Below are 17,379 nucleotides of genomic sequence, written 5' to 3' on the forward strand. Positions count from 1 at the left end.
CTCAGTTTCTTTCTCAGAGTCCATAGTCTCTCATGGTTCATCTCCCCCACCGATTTCCCCCCCTTCATTTCTCCCTTCCTACTATCTTCTTTTTTTTAACATGTAATATATTATTTGTTTCAGAGGTATAGGTCTGTGATTCAACAGTTTTACAAATTCACAGCGCTCACCATAGCACATACCCTCCCCAATGTCTATCACCCAGCCACCCCATCCGTCCCTCCCCCCACCACTCCAGCAACCCTCAGTTTGTTTCCTGAGATTAAGAATTCCTCATATTGGTGAGACCATATGATACATGTCTTCCTCTGATTGACTTATTTCGCTCAGCATAATACCCTCCAGTTCCATCCACGTCGTTGCAAATGGCAAGATTTCATTCCTTTTGATGGCTGCATAATATTCCATTGCATATATGTACCACATCTTCTTTATCCATTCATCTGTCAATGGACATCTTGGCTCTTTCCATAGTTTGGTTATTGTGGACATTGCTGCTATAAACATCAAGGTGCATGTACCCCTTCAGATCGCTACATTTGTATCTTTGGGGTAAATACCCAGTAGTGCAATTGCTGGGTCATAGGGCAGCTCTATTTTCAACTTTTTGAGGAACCTCCATACTGTTTTCCAGAGTGGCTGCACCAGCTTGCATTCCCACCAACAGTGTAGGAGGGTTCCCCTTTTTCTGCATCCCCACCACCATTTGTCGTCTCCTGACTTGTTAATTTTAGCCATTCTGACTGGTGCATGGTGGTTATCTCATTGAGGTTTTGATTTGGATTTCCCTGATGCCAAGCGATGTTGAGCACTTTTTCATGTGTCTGTTGGCCATTTGGATGTCATCTTTGCAAAAATGTCTGTTCATGTCTTCTGCCCATTTCTTGACTGGATCATTTGTTCTTTAGGTGTTGAGTTTGATAAGTTCTCTATAGATTTTGGATACTAACCCTTTATCCAATATGTCATTTGCAAATATCTTCTCCCATTCTGTCGGTTGTCTTTTGGTTTTGTTGACTGTTTCTTTTGCTGTGCAAAAGCTTTTTATCTTGATGAAGTCCCAATAGTTCATTTTTGCCCTTGCTTCCCTTGCCTTTGGTGATGTTTCTAGGAAGAAGCCACTGTGGCTGAGGTCAAAGAGGTTGCTGCCTGTGTTCTCCTTGAGGATTTTGATGGACTCCTGTCTCAGATTTAAGTCTTTCAACCATTTTGAGTCTATTTTTGTGTGTGGTGTGAGGAAATGGTCCAGTTCCATTCTTCTGCATGTGGCTGTCCAATTTTCCCAACACCATTTGTTGACATCTTAACAATATTTGTTCTTCCAATCCATGAGCATGGAACGTTTTTCCATTTCTTTGTGTCTTCCTCAATTTCTTTCATGAGTATTTTATAGTTTCCTGAGTACAGATTCTTTGCCTCTTTGGTTAGATTTATTCCTAGGTATCTTATGGTTTTGGGTGCAATTGTAAATGGGATCGACTCCTTAATTTCTCTTTCTTCTGTCTTGTTGTTGGTGTATAGGAATGCCACTGATTTCTGTGCATTGATTTTATATCCTGCCACTTTACTGAATTCCTGTATGGGTTCTAGCAGTTTTGGGGTGGAGTCTTTTGGGTTTTCCATATCAAGTATCATATCATCTGCAAAGAGTGAGAGTTTGACTTCTTCTTTACCGATTTGGATGCCTTTTATTTCTTTTTGTTGTCTGATTGCTGAGGCTAGGACTTCTAATACTATGTTGAATAGCAGTGGTGATAGTGGACATCCCTGCTGTGTTCCTGACCTTAGGGGGAAAGCTCTCAGTTTTTCCCCATTGAGAATGATATTCGCTGTTGGTTTTTCATAGATGGCTTTTATGATATTGAGGTATGTACCCTCTATCCCTATACTCTGAAGAGTTTTGATCAAGAAAAGATGCTGTACTTTGTCATATGCTTTTTCTGCATCTACTGAGAGGATCATATGTTTCTTGTTCTTTCTTTTATTAATGTATTGTATCACATTGATTGATTTGTGATGTTGAACCAGCCTTGCAGCCCAGGGATAAATCCATGGGGACATTTTAAAATACATTTTCCATTTCTCTGAATAACAAGTCACTTGGTTTTGCAATAGATCAATTTTTGACATTAAAATTTGGATGTGATGTTGCATGTCATGGCAATTCGTTGTCCTTATCAAAGTCTCTACATTGAAAGAAAGCCACACTTCACTTTTTAAAAACAGTAAACTCAAATCTTGTTTTAAAGTACATAAATCATTTATTAATACAACATAGACATTAAGTTTAAGAAATTTAAAAATTTTGTAAGTCAATAGCTATATAATTTCAAAATTAAAGAAAAATAAGATTGGAGTGGTTCTTAAATTTCACCTAATCCAACCATGCCTATAATAACAAAACTCTATATTGGCCCACTACATGTCCATTTAGGATATGCCTGATCACTTCCAGCTATGCTGAAGTCAGTGAATCTTTAGGGGATCATTTCATCTCAAGACACCCTTCTTTTCCTCAACCACGGGGCCTACTTCTAAACTATAAAGCCATAAAAAACAAATCAAATTCATGTCTTCTTCCACAGGAGAGTTGTTGAAATATTTGGAAAGCAGCTCTTTCTCCACTCTGGCTAAATATTCCAGGGTTGTTCATATTTATTGCAAATTTGGCACTAATTTCCTTCTCATCAAGCCTACTCTTTCTCTGAACATAACCCAATTAGTCTAGATGTCTTTAAACTTTTTATACCATTACTGAAAGCAATCTTTTATGTGGAATCTAACCTACAGCAATTAGAAGTAAATAATCACCTCCAATAATACAAATGTCATGCTTCTTCTGTTATCACAGATTAAGAGCACAGCCTATGTAATGACTATTATATTATGCAATGAAATCCTTATGTCTCTCACATATGCTGCCCAAACTCCATATTCCTTGCATCTTGAACCCTTATGGTAGGCTTTAGAGATTCAAGTAGAGAAACAAATAGTTTTGTTGTTTATAAAGATTTAGTCAGTAACAAACTTGAGTGTCCTCTGCACTTAAAATGTTAATTAATCTCGGACTCAAAGAATATGGTCGACTATTAAGACCACAGTTTTTGTTGTCTGTAGGCAACCTCTGTAGATCTCTAGATTCAACTTCATCATCTATAAAGTGAGAATAATATCGCTATCTATCCTGAAAGGATGGTTCATGAATTAAAGGATGATTTTCATTAAATTTTCTACATAATGGCTGACTTAGTAAGCACTGAAATAAGTTATAAGATGAGGGTTGGTGGAGCCTAGGATCTCACATTTGTCACTTAAACTTTTTGTTTTGTTTTGTTTTGTTTTGTTTTTACCAAATTAAAAGCTGAATTATGATACTAAAATCTTTCTTGTCAGAACACAGGGAAAAATACACTTTATATCCTACTTTCAAGAGCTCTTATCTAATAAGAAATAGACATGTGTAAAACAAATTAGAAATTAACATAAAAGCTATATGCAATGCATATCTGCAGTAAACATGGAATTCAACATTGATGTATGTGCACTGAGATATAGCTGGAGAGATCAGAGTGGGCTCCACAGAGAATACAGGCTTGAAGACAAAGCAGGAGGTGAATAAGAGTCTTTTAGGCAAACCAGCAAATGCAGACATCCTGCACAGAGCTGTAAGAAATCATGGCATCGTCCGGGATGAGAAATAGTGAAACATAAACCATGAAGAAAGGACAGGAGGAAAGGAGAATCACCAGCACATAGTCCATAATGGGACTGCAAATCATATATAGGATTTTATATTTTTATTCTGCATGCTAAGGGAAAGTATGGGAATAAGCAGGTGGATACCATATTAATGCTGTAATCATATTGTAAGGTTTGAAATATGAGTGTGACAGGAATAGAACACGTGAAGTTGAGCCCAAGTGTGCTTGACGGCAGGGCAATCTATAAGAAAGAAGTGAAACAATTCAGTTGAGAAAATATGAGAATCTAATGCAAGAAAATGGAAATCAGAATGTGAAGAACAGATAGTTATGGGGCATACTAGCAGTAAAACATTTTGAAATATTAATGTGGAACCTTAAAAGCAGACATTTGGAAGAAAATTAAGGCAGCTTATTTTTTGAAACAGGAGAGATGTTGGATTTATTCTCTGAGATAGAGAATAAAGAAAGGATTACAAATTGGAAGAACTTTGCAACTGTTAGATTATATTTTAAGCTAATATACTTTAAGGTGTTAGAAGCCCAAACAAGGTTGGGGGATAATGAGAGAGATTTGGTGAAACATCTCCAATAAGTGACAGTCTAAGACAAAGTAAAATTTCTCAGAGTATGCAGAATAAGGAAAGATCTAAGTCCAAGCCTTATGGAATGCCAATGATTATGGGATATGTTTTAATGTGTGTACTTGCATGTTGAGGGAAAATGCCAATAGGTAGATTGAAAGTACATGATATTGAGTTAAATTCCCAAGGAGAGGACAGAAAACATGATCCCATGCCAGGTAAGTGGATTGCATTTTAGAAGAGATTGAGACTGGCAGGAAAGAGGCACACCGAAGTGCTGGTACAAATAAATGGACAAGAGATGGGAGAAATTTGAAGGAATTTCTTCCTGATAGAGTTCATTTCCTATAAAAAGGAAAGCAGAATAATCTGGTAAATGTAAGGAGACAAAATTGAAAATGTGAGCTTTAATAACACAAAAGTTGTAAAATAGTTGCTGAGGTTAGTAGCATAGGGAACTTTCCAAAAACATGAGGATGACCCAGCAATGATAAAGGCACAGGGAAAGTCATAATCTTCATATATGTAATGAAAAATATATCCATGATGCTATAATTGTCTCCAATAGAATTGAGCTATTCGTTGTGAGATTAAAGAAGACAGATTTTCACAGGGGCAGAGGCAGAGGGACCACAACCACAGGGGAAAGACAGCTGTTTTTAGTTATGTCATCTGAAATATTCTCACCAGAGTTCAACCCTCCATTCATGTCTCATTGCATGCGAGTCATCCCCTCCTTGTCTTTTCAAGAGTTTCCAGCTATAACCTGACGTAACATCCATTCCCCACTTCTATTCAAAAAATGCCCAGCCTTAAAATCACAACTGTTTCCTCTACATGAGAGATATTTTTCCAAATGTTCCAACATTGTCTGAGCTTTTCTTTGAAATGCTATTAAACATAAAAATCAATACTGATATTTTAGTTTTCTACCTGTTCTAATTTTTTCATGGGTATTGGTATTATGGTACCAGGTTTAATGTCCTGGTACTTGTCTTATACTGTATATCCACAAGTGTCCTTTGACAAAAATTATTATGTATGTTTAAAAATAGGCTTCCTGACTTTAAATATCAACAGTATTCCATATTCCTCAGTGAGAAGGAATTTATGAGTTTAACTCTTAATGAAATATTTAGTTGTCATAAAACATAAAATATCTTTGGCTTAACTGCACTCCAGAAAAACAGTTTGTTTTATTGTATCTTGAGACATATTACTGCTCATTGCACATAAAGCAATCCTAGATTTAGTAGATCCATTTCAAACAAGAAAAAGTGGAAATACATTTGGTCTGTCTAGAGACAATGAGAAGATGAGAACTTTAATTCTCAGTATTAAATACAATAAAACCATAACTTTTAAAGGATGTATTATTAAATATTTGTTTCCCATTAAAACTTAAATAATAGTAGAGACTAAAGTAATTAAATGTTATAAAACCTCTTTTAAGATATTCTGATTAATTAAAGCTCTCTATATAAAAGGAGTTGCCTCAAGTTCTTTCACTAGAAGGTAATAGAAGATGGATAGATAGATAGATAGATGAATAGATAGATAGATAGATGATAGAGACTTTGCAAGGACACCAGACTTGTGAAGTCAGATATATGTATTTGGTAAAGTTAACTCTGTAACCAGTGATGTTAATGTGTATTCTATAGTTCTTGAATCTTATTTATGTCTGGAAAAACATAACTTTATAAAAATACTTAAATCTGTTATAAATAAAGAAAAAACAAAGCAGTCATGGAAAATATCATGTTGTGTTTAATGTAAATCTGAGCTCTGCCTCTGACTATACTGCCACTGAATTATGAAATGTTAGAAATAATGTCAAGAAACTTGGCATATAAAAATGTTGATATAAACTACTCAAGACATAAGCATAAATGATGTTTATTCAGTGGTGCCAAAACATACAAACCAGAGTATCTGATACAGTGATCTTAAATTCAAGAAGTAGGAAAAAAATATGTTCAAGTCTGTAGCTGATTCTCTAAAAATAAATCATATTTTTATGAATAATTGTATGGACAGATCAATTCATGTAGCATAAAATATAGAAAGACAGTTTGATGGGTTTTATCTATTTTATAAAACCTTCTTGCTAGATATGTGCAGTTGCTCACTTTTTAAATCATCTGTAATAATAGATGTATATATCTCTAAAGAAGTGTGTAACACCTAGGACTGTCTTACCTCAACATTGATGAACAGAAGTAAAGGAGCCTGATGGCCATTAAACAGTCTAAAAAAAATATTTTGCTAAAGAGGAAATAGAGACACTGAGAAGAAAAGCAATAGTTTTTTTCTTTGGCAGCTAGTAAATGTCAGAACTAGGACTAAAACCCAGATCTCAAACTATGACTTCAAACTATGTAAACTTCTTTTTTTTTCTTCTTTTTTCTTTTTTTTAAATTTTATTTTATTATATTATGTTAGTCACCATTCAATACATCATTAGTTTTTGATGTGGTGATCCATGATCCATTGTTTTCATATAACATCCAGTGCTCCATGCAGTACGTGACTGCCTTAATACCCATCACCAGGCTACTCCATCCCTCCACCCCCCTCCCCTCTAAAACCCTGTTTGTTTCTCAGAGTCCATAGTCTCTCATGGTTCATCTCTCCCTCCGATCCCCCCCCTTCATTTTTCCCTTCCTTCTCCTAATTTCCTCCATGCTATTCCTTATGTTCCACAAATAAGTGAAACCATATGATAATTGACTTTCTCTGCTTGACTTATTTCACTTAGCATAATCTCTTCCAGTCCCATCCATGTTGATATAAAAGTTGGGTATTCATCCTCTCTGATGGCTGAGTAATACTTCTTTTTAAAAATATTCTGTTTATAATTGACAAATGTGTTATGTGTTCTCAATGGAAGTCACTAAAATATCCACATCATATTGTTAAGAGGTTTAAAGAAACCAAGGGATAGAGGAGTTTCAAGAAGAAATTATTTCTACAGTTGGGCCCATGGCTACTGTGAAGCAACAGTAAGTAAGTACAGAGATTTTTAAGGTAACATATTTTAAAATGCATAAAATTTTATCACATAAAAATTAACAATAAATTTCTTTTAAAGATTTTTTCCATACAATTTTTAAATGACCATATTGAAAGATGAGGAAGTGTATGATACAGGAATGGCTCACAAAATGGCACCATTCTACCTCCTGATAAATTATTTTCATAGGTTCCAAAAATACTACCATCAAAATTCTTGAGATAATCACCCCAGGTCCACTGTAGTCATTACAAATGTTAACACAAAAAGATCCAAAGATCTCTACATTTAATATGGGTGACAGGACTTGGTTAAATCAATAACTACTAAAAACTGACTTTTCTCTACCTTTAATTGTCTGTGCTTACTTGATTCAGTATTAAGATTGGCTCCAAACAATTTACAGAGGGTCATAATTTCCACAAAATCAATGTCAGAGAACAAGTTGAAAATGCTTTCATCTGAAGTAGAGATTCAAGTGAGACTTCTCATAGGGATAGTTTAAAACAGAAGCTTATATTCAGCACAAGTCCCCACGAATTCCCCATGGGGAGGCACCAGCTATGGGGTTACATGTCAAAGAAACTAGAAAATTTACATAATTTTAATATGATTTAAAAAACTTCTTTCTGACAGTATCTCTGTGATAATGAACTTCTTTATTATTATTATTATTATGTTATGTTAGTCACCGTACATTACATCATTAGTTTTTGATGTAGTGTTCCATGATTCATTGTTTGCATATATATGAACTTCGGAGCATTCATGTTAAACACTAGTTTTAATTCTTGTTCCATAATTTTGAAAAAAATTATTCAGAAACCAAAGGAACTCAAAGGAAGACTTTGTTTCTTGTGAGTGTGGGAAGTGGAAAATATTGCAGTAGGAGAGCTCTGAAAATTGTTTAATGCTCCCGGTATTACAGGGCAGACACAGAAGTAAAACCCCTTCTATGGAAGAATAGAGACAAAAGAGACTGATGTTCAAGTGATAGGAGGTAGTACAGTCAGGCTGAGGCCAGTACTGCCATGAGACTAGGTGGTCAAAGAGACCAAAGCCACCTGTGCCCACGTAGTAAAGGACTGTGCTCATTTTCATGCCGGACTTCAAAGCAAAAATTACAGTGTTTGTATTTAGTCCATCCACTACAGCAAATGGAAAAAAATAGTGGAAAATCTCTACATATTTATTTTTTGTTAATTTTAACTTTATAATTTCTATGTTTGTGCATGGTTTATAATGTTTATAGCAAAGCAATGCATCCCCATGTACACCCAGTCACATATAGAAACATTAGCTAATAGTTGTTTTTCAGATATGATAAATTAGTAAAAGTGTTCAGATATCACTGCTTTGGAAGTAAGATGTAAGCTTTCCCTAGAATGCAAGAAGTCTACAAATTCTAAAAATCTTCAAGGAGTAGAAGAAAGAAGCAGAAAATTCAGTCATAGGTTGGTGATAAATAATGCCTAGGAAACGGGCCTCAGCCTAGAAAATGTCCCTGGCAGAATGGAAGACCCAACATGTAAAAAGGAAAGCCCAAATTTCCTAAGTAGATAAGAAATTTGTCTCATAGCAAGATGCAGATACAAATAAAGCACAGAACAGTATACAGAAAATACAGTAAAGAAACAGCAGCTTCTGATCTAGTACAAGAGAAAAACTAGTACATGGTATACAGATGCAACATAAATGTGGAAAAACCCTGACCAGCCCTTCTTTCAAGATCATACAAAATGAAGCTTAAAGCAGGAATACAGGAATATAGCAAGTGACTAAGAAAACATTGTAAACAAAGATGGGTTCCATACTTCAGTTCTGTCTCTTACTATGAGACCTTGAATTTGTCACAAAATCTCTCCAAATATCTCAACGTTGTAAGTCCTGACATCTTGAAATGGCTATCTCTCTGATTTCTTATAAAAAGTTAATGAAATTGTTTGTGAAATATTTAGCTGATTGCTTGACACATTGTATATATTTGTTAGAATACATACATAGATTTAATGCCTATTGTCAGAGATGATCAAGATGGAATATAGGACACAAGACAAAAATATGTTTGAAAAATTAAGATGTTCACAGCATCAACTTTAGGAAAAGTACTTGATATCAAGTTAAGTAATTCATTACTGGGATGTCTTTAAAAGAGACATTTAGAGAAAGACTCACAAACAGGAGGCAGCCATGTGAAGAAGGAGGTAGAGATTATTAGAGTTTTGCAGCCACAAGCCAAGGAACTTGAAGCTAGAAGAGGCAAGGAAAGAAATCCTCCTTATACCCTCTAGTGGCTGTGCAGAATTATGAGAGAATAAGTTTCTGTTATTTTAAACTATCAAGTGTGTGGTGATTTGTTATGGCAGCCTTAGGAAACCAATAAGACTACTTCAAAAAATAAATAATTAATAGTTAAAAAAGAGCACAGGGGCATTGCAAATATAATACATTTATTGACCACAGTGTGCCTGCTATATATCAAAACTGAGGATTCATAAAGAATGCAAAGATGAATAGCTCCTAGTAATGAGAAACATTTGAGACCTAGGTAACTCTTAAAGAATTCATTTTTTAAACTTTTTTTTTGCCTTTAACTTTTATTTTCTGGACAATTTTTAAAAAGCATCTTATTCTTAGTTGAGATACCCATTTTTAAAGCAAAAATGTCTAGCATCTAGAGGTCTTGTTGGGAAGGAAAAACTTTTCCTCTACCTTCTTAGGCTCAGTGTCTGGGGGAGTGTGAATTAAACAAAAGACAGATAAAGAGGAGAAAAGATATACAATTTTTGTTAATATTCACATGTACTAGAGTTCATAGAAATGTGAAATTCAAAAAAGGGAAAAGAGTTTGGGCTTCAAGGGACCATAAACTATGGTAAAGTGATTACAGCATATATAGGGGAAGCTAATGGAAGATAAAGGTTCTTTTAGTAAGCTTTATTTACACAGGCTCATCTTGCTTCCAACTCTCTGTCTGACGATGAGTCACTGCCCTCTCTTGTTAATGTAAAGAGGGACATCTCCACAAAGAGAAGTTTATATCCTACATTTAGGCAGAAAAGAAAAGGACAGAGAACTGTTCCTGCATCTGTTGATTCGCCACTGCTTTCCGCTCATAAGAATCCTTACACCTGAGTATTTTGAGGTGGCATATCCTGGACTCCTTCAGCCCTAAACAGCCATCTTACCGAAATTCTGTGGACCACAAATAAAATAACCAAGCATATAAATATATATACACTTACTACCATAATTTATAAGATTGTTATTATTATTTACTAGTTATGAAAAAGCTTAGGTTATAATGGTCTCCCGATAGTCGAAGGCTGCAATGGTATTTAAAGGTATAGCCCACACTCAAACTGGCACTTGTCTGAATGAAGCTTGCCTTCTGAATCACTATTCTATCGCCATGTAACCTCGTCTCATATTGCGTAGCTTATTATAATACAAGAAGTAATGAATCTGGGGGGAAAAAGTCATTTATATTTTCATTATGTTCTCATCGTATTTGTCTTTCATTTATTGCCTTATGCACTCAACTATAATTTTTGTTGTTACAAGGTTTAAATGCCAGCAAACAGATAAGTGATAAACAAGTTGGCACAAGATTATCATTTCCTCTAGAAAGATATTCCTTAAAAATATTCCCTAGATGTTTAGGCAGCAGATGGTATCTAATAAGTTAAACTCCAGTGGCAGTCATGAGTGAGTGATGATTAAATTTTAAATCAAATCATGTTCTCAGAAGTATCTTGATATCTCATCTTATTTGTTAATTGCACTCTGAATGGTTCAAGTCTTTGAAGTAATCAATGCAATTCCATGTGTCTACATTTAGTAAGAAATGTTCATTTACAAGCTTTTACAGATAATCAGCAAGACATAGAATTATAAAATTCTGTTTACTATTTTATTTAACAATCCAAGATATATTGAGCTCTTAATATGTGTCAAGCTCTAAAGCGGGTGAAAGGGATAAATAATACATGATTTTTCCTTCAATAAACACCTAATCTAATAAGAGAGACTGAAATATGAGCACTAAGAATGACTCTATGGCATAGGGACTTGAAAAAATGTAGAACAAAGAGTCATTGTACAAAGAAAAAGGTGAAATATATTTTGGGATAAGTCAGGGACTAATCATGAAAGTAGGAATTACTGGACAGACAAAGCAAGGGCAGATATTTAAGACAAAGAGAATTCCATAAGCCAGATTAGAAATAGAATGAATAAATTTGAAGAATAGCAACTTTCTATTCTTAGCAAGCATAAGCTAATATTTACTGTATACTCACTATGAGATGAGGATATGGAGGTACTAAAACTCTCACAAACTACTGGTGGGAGCATAAAATGGGACAGCCACTTTGTAAAACAGTTGACAATTTCTTAAAAAGTCAAACATATGTCTATAATATGATCTAGCCACTTAACTCTTTGGAATTTACTCAAAAAGAAATGAAAGCATATATCAAGACAAAGACTTCTACAGAAATATTTATAAAAGATTTGTTTTTAATAATCTGAAACTTCAAACAGCTCACATAATTGTAGACTATTCATACAGTGGAATACTACTCAATAATACAAAGGAATTATCTATTGATACATATGTCAATATGGATGAAGCTCAAAATAATCATGCTGAGGCAAAGAAGTCAGAAAAAAGAGTACTCATTGTATGATTCCATTTACACAAAATTATAGGAAATTCAAACAAATCTATTTGACAGAGCAGATCAGTGTTTGGGAATAATATGGGCACTGACAAAATGGCAGGAGAGAAATGGATTATAGACAGGCACTAGGAATCTTTAGAGAATGGTGAATATGTTCATTATCTTGATTGTGGTAATGGATTCATGGGCATATACATTTGTCAATAGTAACTCAAATTCACACTTTAAATATATGCAGTTAATCATGTATAAACTATACCTCAATAAAGTTATCAAAATAGATAATCAAATTTGACAGAATTAGGAGAAATATACAAATCTATAGTCTATTATGCATTATGAAAAGATTCTCTCTGTAATTGAAAGAAAAATCAGGGCGTCTGGGTGGCTTAGTCAGTTAAATGTTTGACTCTTGGTTTTGGTTCAGGTCATGATCTCAGGGTCTTGGGATTCCAAGCTTAGGTTCCATGCTCAGTGGGGAGTCTGCGAGAGGATTTTTTCCCTCTCCCTCTGCCCCTCCCTCGCTCACACTCTCTCTCTCTCCCTCTTTCTCTCTCTCTAAAATAAATAAATAAATCTTAAAAAGAAGGAAAAAAACCAGACAAATTCGGTAAGAAAGTAGAAGACTTCAAACATCATGCCTAACAGAATTTTACTAATGCATGTGCATATAACTATGCAAGCAATAGCAATAGAATGCAGACTTACCTAATTTCAAATATTACACAAAAAATTGGGGAGGAAAGGATAATAGAGTAAAGATATATTTCATATGACTCAAATAATGCAACAGATAATATCTGGCTACAGTAGATTTAAGCTAAAATAAATAAGCAGATAATAACTAGGAAGTCCCCAATTGTTTGGAAGTTCAATAACACACTTCTAAATTTCTGTTGATCAACAAAAGTATCTTAATGAAAACTATATTTTTTTTACTTGTATGATAAAAAATAATAAAAAATACAACTTGTAGGATGTACTTTGGTGTTTGCTAGGAAATTTGTAGTTTTAAATCTATACATTAGAAAGAAGAAAAGCTGATGATTAGTGATCACAGCATAAATCTCAAAAATAAAATTAAAACAGCCAATTTAATAGAAAGGAAATAAAAGGAAGTTTCTAGTATAGAAAAGAGTAGAAATTAAGATTTTAAAAATATAGTAGAATAAGTTTTAAAGTCTAAAAGTTGATGATTTCACTGCAAATAGATCTTAGAAAAATAACTTGTGTGAAGTAGTTTATTTGGGAGCAGGAATGGGGGACATTCCAGAGACACTGAAAGAGGAAAGTAGGAAAAACAATATCAACGGTGTATTATCAAGTTGATTACCACTGTGTTCAAATAAGACTCAATTATGTTTATACTTATCAACTATTCTTTAAATTGTTAACAAGAAGACTGAAAATAAGTATTTACAGATTACCATTCTGTTATATTCCAGACTTCCTTAAGGACAGTACATCCCCAGTATTTGAATCTGTCAATAGTCCCCTACCTCAATTTTCTGTCAGCATCTTAGAATCTACTGCAAGAATAAGAAAAGTCTGATGTGTGTGCTCAAGGTAGACACAACATAAAGTGAGTTGAAAACTGAAGATTTATTATAGTTTCATCTAGAAATAGAGATAAGGTCAATAGGATATGAGATGAACCACAAACGCTCATCAAATAAAAGTCAAAAAATTGGTGAACAATTTGCAACACTCATCAAGAAAAAAGTAGCACAAATTACCAATACCAGAAATAATTTCAGAGTGTGTAGATATTAAAAAACATAAGATACCACAGACAATTTTATGCCAGTATTTTTAATTGGCAAGAAAAGTAATCAAAAATATGAATATTTCTTTAACTATTAAGTTCAATGAACTATTAAAATCTGGAGGACTTACACTGCCAATAATCAAGACTTATGATAAATGTATACTATATAATACAAATTTGTATATTCACAAGGATGGATAAACCTAGAAATAAACATTTACCTGACATATGTGACCCAACAGTGTTGTGAATAAATGTTTTTTTTTAAAAGTAATGATCAGTTCAATAAAATATACATATGAGGAAAAAGGCATCTTGCACACTATGTCACAATGTATTTAAAAATTATTTCCAGATTGATAATTTTGTCCAACTCAAAAAGACAAGCAATAAAGACTTTAGACTACAAAATAAGAGTTTATCTTCAGACTTGGGATGGGAAAGATTTAGTAAGCAAGAAAAACAAAACACCACTGACTACAGAGGAAACTTTGATGAACTCAAATACATTCAATTTAGAATTGCTAATTAGGGGTGTCTGGTTGGCTCAGTCCCTTAAGCTTCTGACTCTTGATTTTGGCTCAGGTCTTGACCTCAAGGTTGTGGGATCAAGGCCACATGGAATCTGCTGGGCATGGAACCTGCTTGATATTTTCTCTCTCCCTCTCTTTCTTCCCCTCCCCCTGTACATGCGCACACACTCTCTCTCTCTCTCAAAAAAAAAAAAATAAAAAGGAAAGAATTGCTATTCATCAGCATATATATAATGGTAAAAAGGAATGTCAAGAATGGAGAAGGGATGTATAATTCATATATCCAACAACAGATTTATCCAGATTGTATTATGTAGTGCAACAAATCAGTAAGAAACATGTAGTTCATTTAATTTTAAAAGAAATGAAATGAAAATTATTTAGCAGAATGAAATGAAAAAAATGAAAAAAAATTTAGTAGACATTTCACAGAAGAAGATATCTATATGGACAAAATGTATGAGGAGATAAAACTAAAATGATTATATACTTACTACATTACCAAAATGATAGTCCAAGATATTAATTTACTTAAAAACTAGGAATAGAAATTTCCTTATGCCAGTTAAGTGTATCATCAAATAAATTTCAACAAACTATGTAAAAGTAATTATTGAATTCTTAGGAAAGTATTTTTGTTCTCACCATTTTTTATTCAATATAGTATCAGATATAACAGAAGGAAATAAGACAACAGCATCACAAACAAAACAAAACAAAACAAAACAAGAGTTTTAAAGCAGGATAAATTCTGTCAATATTTGTAGATGGCATTATTGCCTATGCAGACAGTTTAGAATAATAAACTATGAGAATTTATGATTATCTAGCAATGTCACTTGTTATCAGGTTAATATATAAATATCAAATGCAAGTCTGTATTTATAAAAAATAGAAAATAAAATTTTACAAATGTACCATTTAAAGTCTTTCAATTCTTAGAAATGAATTTAACAAAATTTGTGTGTTAATGCTACACACACGCACACACACACAAAAACTGTAAAATAGTAGTTGAGATGGTAGATTATGTTAATGTACTGGAAGATTCTATCCTGTAGAGTCAGTTATTCTAAAATAAATCTATAATTCAATTCAATTCCAATCAAAATCCCAGCAGTCTTTGGTTGTTGTAATTGACAGGCTAGTTCTAAATTTATATGGAAATGAAAACTGCCAAGAATAATCAAAGGAATCCTGAAGAAGATTAACAAAGTTGGAGGAATTACACTATTGAATATCAAGGCTTATAATAGGGCTAAATTAGTTACAATTGTACGGTATTTCTGCAATGATGAAAAATGGAATAACAGATCAGAGGGTCTCCCAAAACAGACTTGCGAAAGGCCATTTGACTTGTTACAAAAATGAAAGTACAAAGAAGAGAAAAGGTTGTCAGTACATTATATTGGATCCATCAGTTATTCAAATGGGAAAAGTTTTATCTTGACCCCTTGCTCATATGAAAGGCAAAATTTTATTTCAGATATTTTATAAAACTTAAAGCCAGTAAAATGTTTAGACCATAATATAGGAGCATATTTTTATAGACTTCTGGTAGGGAAGGGAGGTTTATTAATAAAAAAGTAGTGGTACACTTGACTGCATTAAAATAGAGACCAGTTGGGGCACCTGGGTGGCTCAGTTGGTTAAGCAACTGCCTTCGGCTCAGGTCATAATCTCAGGGTCCTGGGATCGAGCCCCGCATTGGGCTCCCTGCTCGGCGGGGAGCCTGCTTCTCCCTTTCCCACTCCCCCTGCTTGTGTTCCCTCTCTTGCTGTCTCTCTCTGTGTCAAATAAATAAATAAAATCTTTAAAAAAAAATAAATACATAAAATAAAATAAATAAAAGAGACCAATTGTAAACAATTATATCCATAAGTCAGTGAAGACAAAACTAAAAATTCAAGAGAATACCTTTGTAGCACAGATAATCAAAAATGACTATACACAGAATACCTACACTTTCCTTTAAAATCATAACAAAATACAACCCAATAGAAAAGCAGACAAAAGCCTTATACAAAAGAAATTGTATATAACCTAGTATCCAAATGGACAATAAACAGACATAAAATTTTTCTCAATATTTTTAATAATCATGGAACTATAAGCTAAAAAACCAGAGTGAAATATCCCTATATGCTCACCAAAATTGCTGAAATAAAATAATGGACAATACTAAATTTTAGCAAGAAGGCAAAACAGCAAAAAACTGTATATACTGTTATTGGGCATACATATTTTAGGACCACTTTAGAAACTTTTGGAATGTCTATTACATATTAAAATTGAACCTTTGCATTCCACATAACCCAACAAAATTCTCTCCTCTCTCTCTCTCTCTCTCCTCTCTATCTCTCTCTCATCTCTCTCATCTCTCTCTCCCTCTCTCCCTCTCTGTCCCTGTCTAAACATCTCCATCAAGAGTAGAGTGGATTATGTGTATTTGTGTATGAGTCAGTTTTATGCATTTGGCATATTAGTGAACCAAAACAATGAAAATGAACACTAACAACATGAATGAATCTTACATCATAAAACATTGATCAAAGAAGGCAGATATGAAAGAGTACATACCATATCAGCCCAGTTACATTAAGTGCAAAAAGAAGTAAAACTACCCTTTGATGTTAGTGGTTATGTGTATGATGGGGTGGGTGTGATGATTGAAAAGGAAGAAGGATAAAATTCAATAATAATATTGTATTTCTGACCTACTTGGGACTAACTTGGCTATTTTCATTTTACTAAATTTTGCATAGCGCTTATGTTTACAGTGTTCTGAACACATGATTATTAAATAAAGTCAACATGGTTGTGCTAAAGCCCATTATAAGATTCATTTTCAAAACATAAGGAAGAGGGGCACCTGGGTGGCTCCAACGGTTAAGCATCTGCCTTAGGCTCAGGTTATGATTTCTAGGTCCTGGGATGGAGCCCCCCATGGAGCCCCACATCGGGCTCCCAGCTCAGTGGGGAGTCTGCTTCTCTCTCTGCCTCTCCCCCTGCTGGTGCTCTCTCTGTCTCTCTCTCTCTCTTTCAAATGAATAAATAAAAAATCTTTAAAAGATACAAAGAAGAATAAAAAT

Source organism: Phoca vitulina, unplaced genomic scaffold (genome assembly GCF_004348235.1).
Source record: "Phoca vitulina isolate PV1807 unplaced genomic scaffold, GSC_HSeal_1.0 scaffold8, whole genome shotgun sequence".
In the NCBI taxonomy this organism is placed as follows: Eukaryota; Metazoa; Chordata; class Mammalia; order Carnivora; family Phocidae; genus Phoca; species Phoca vitulina.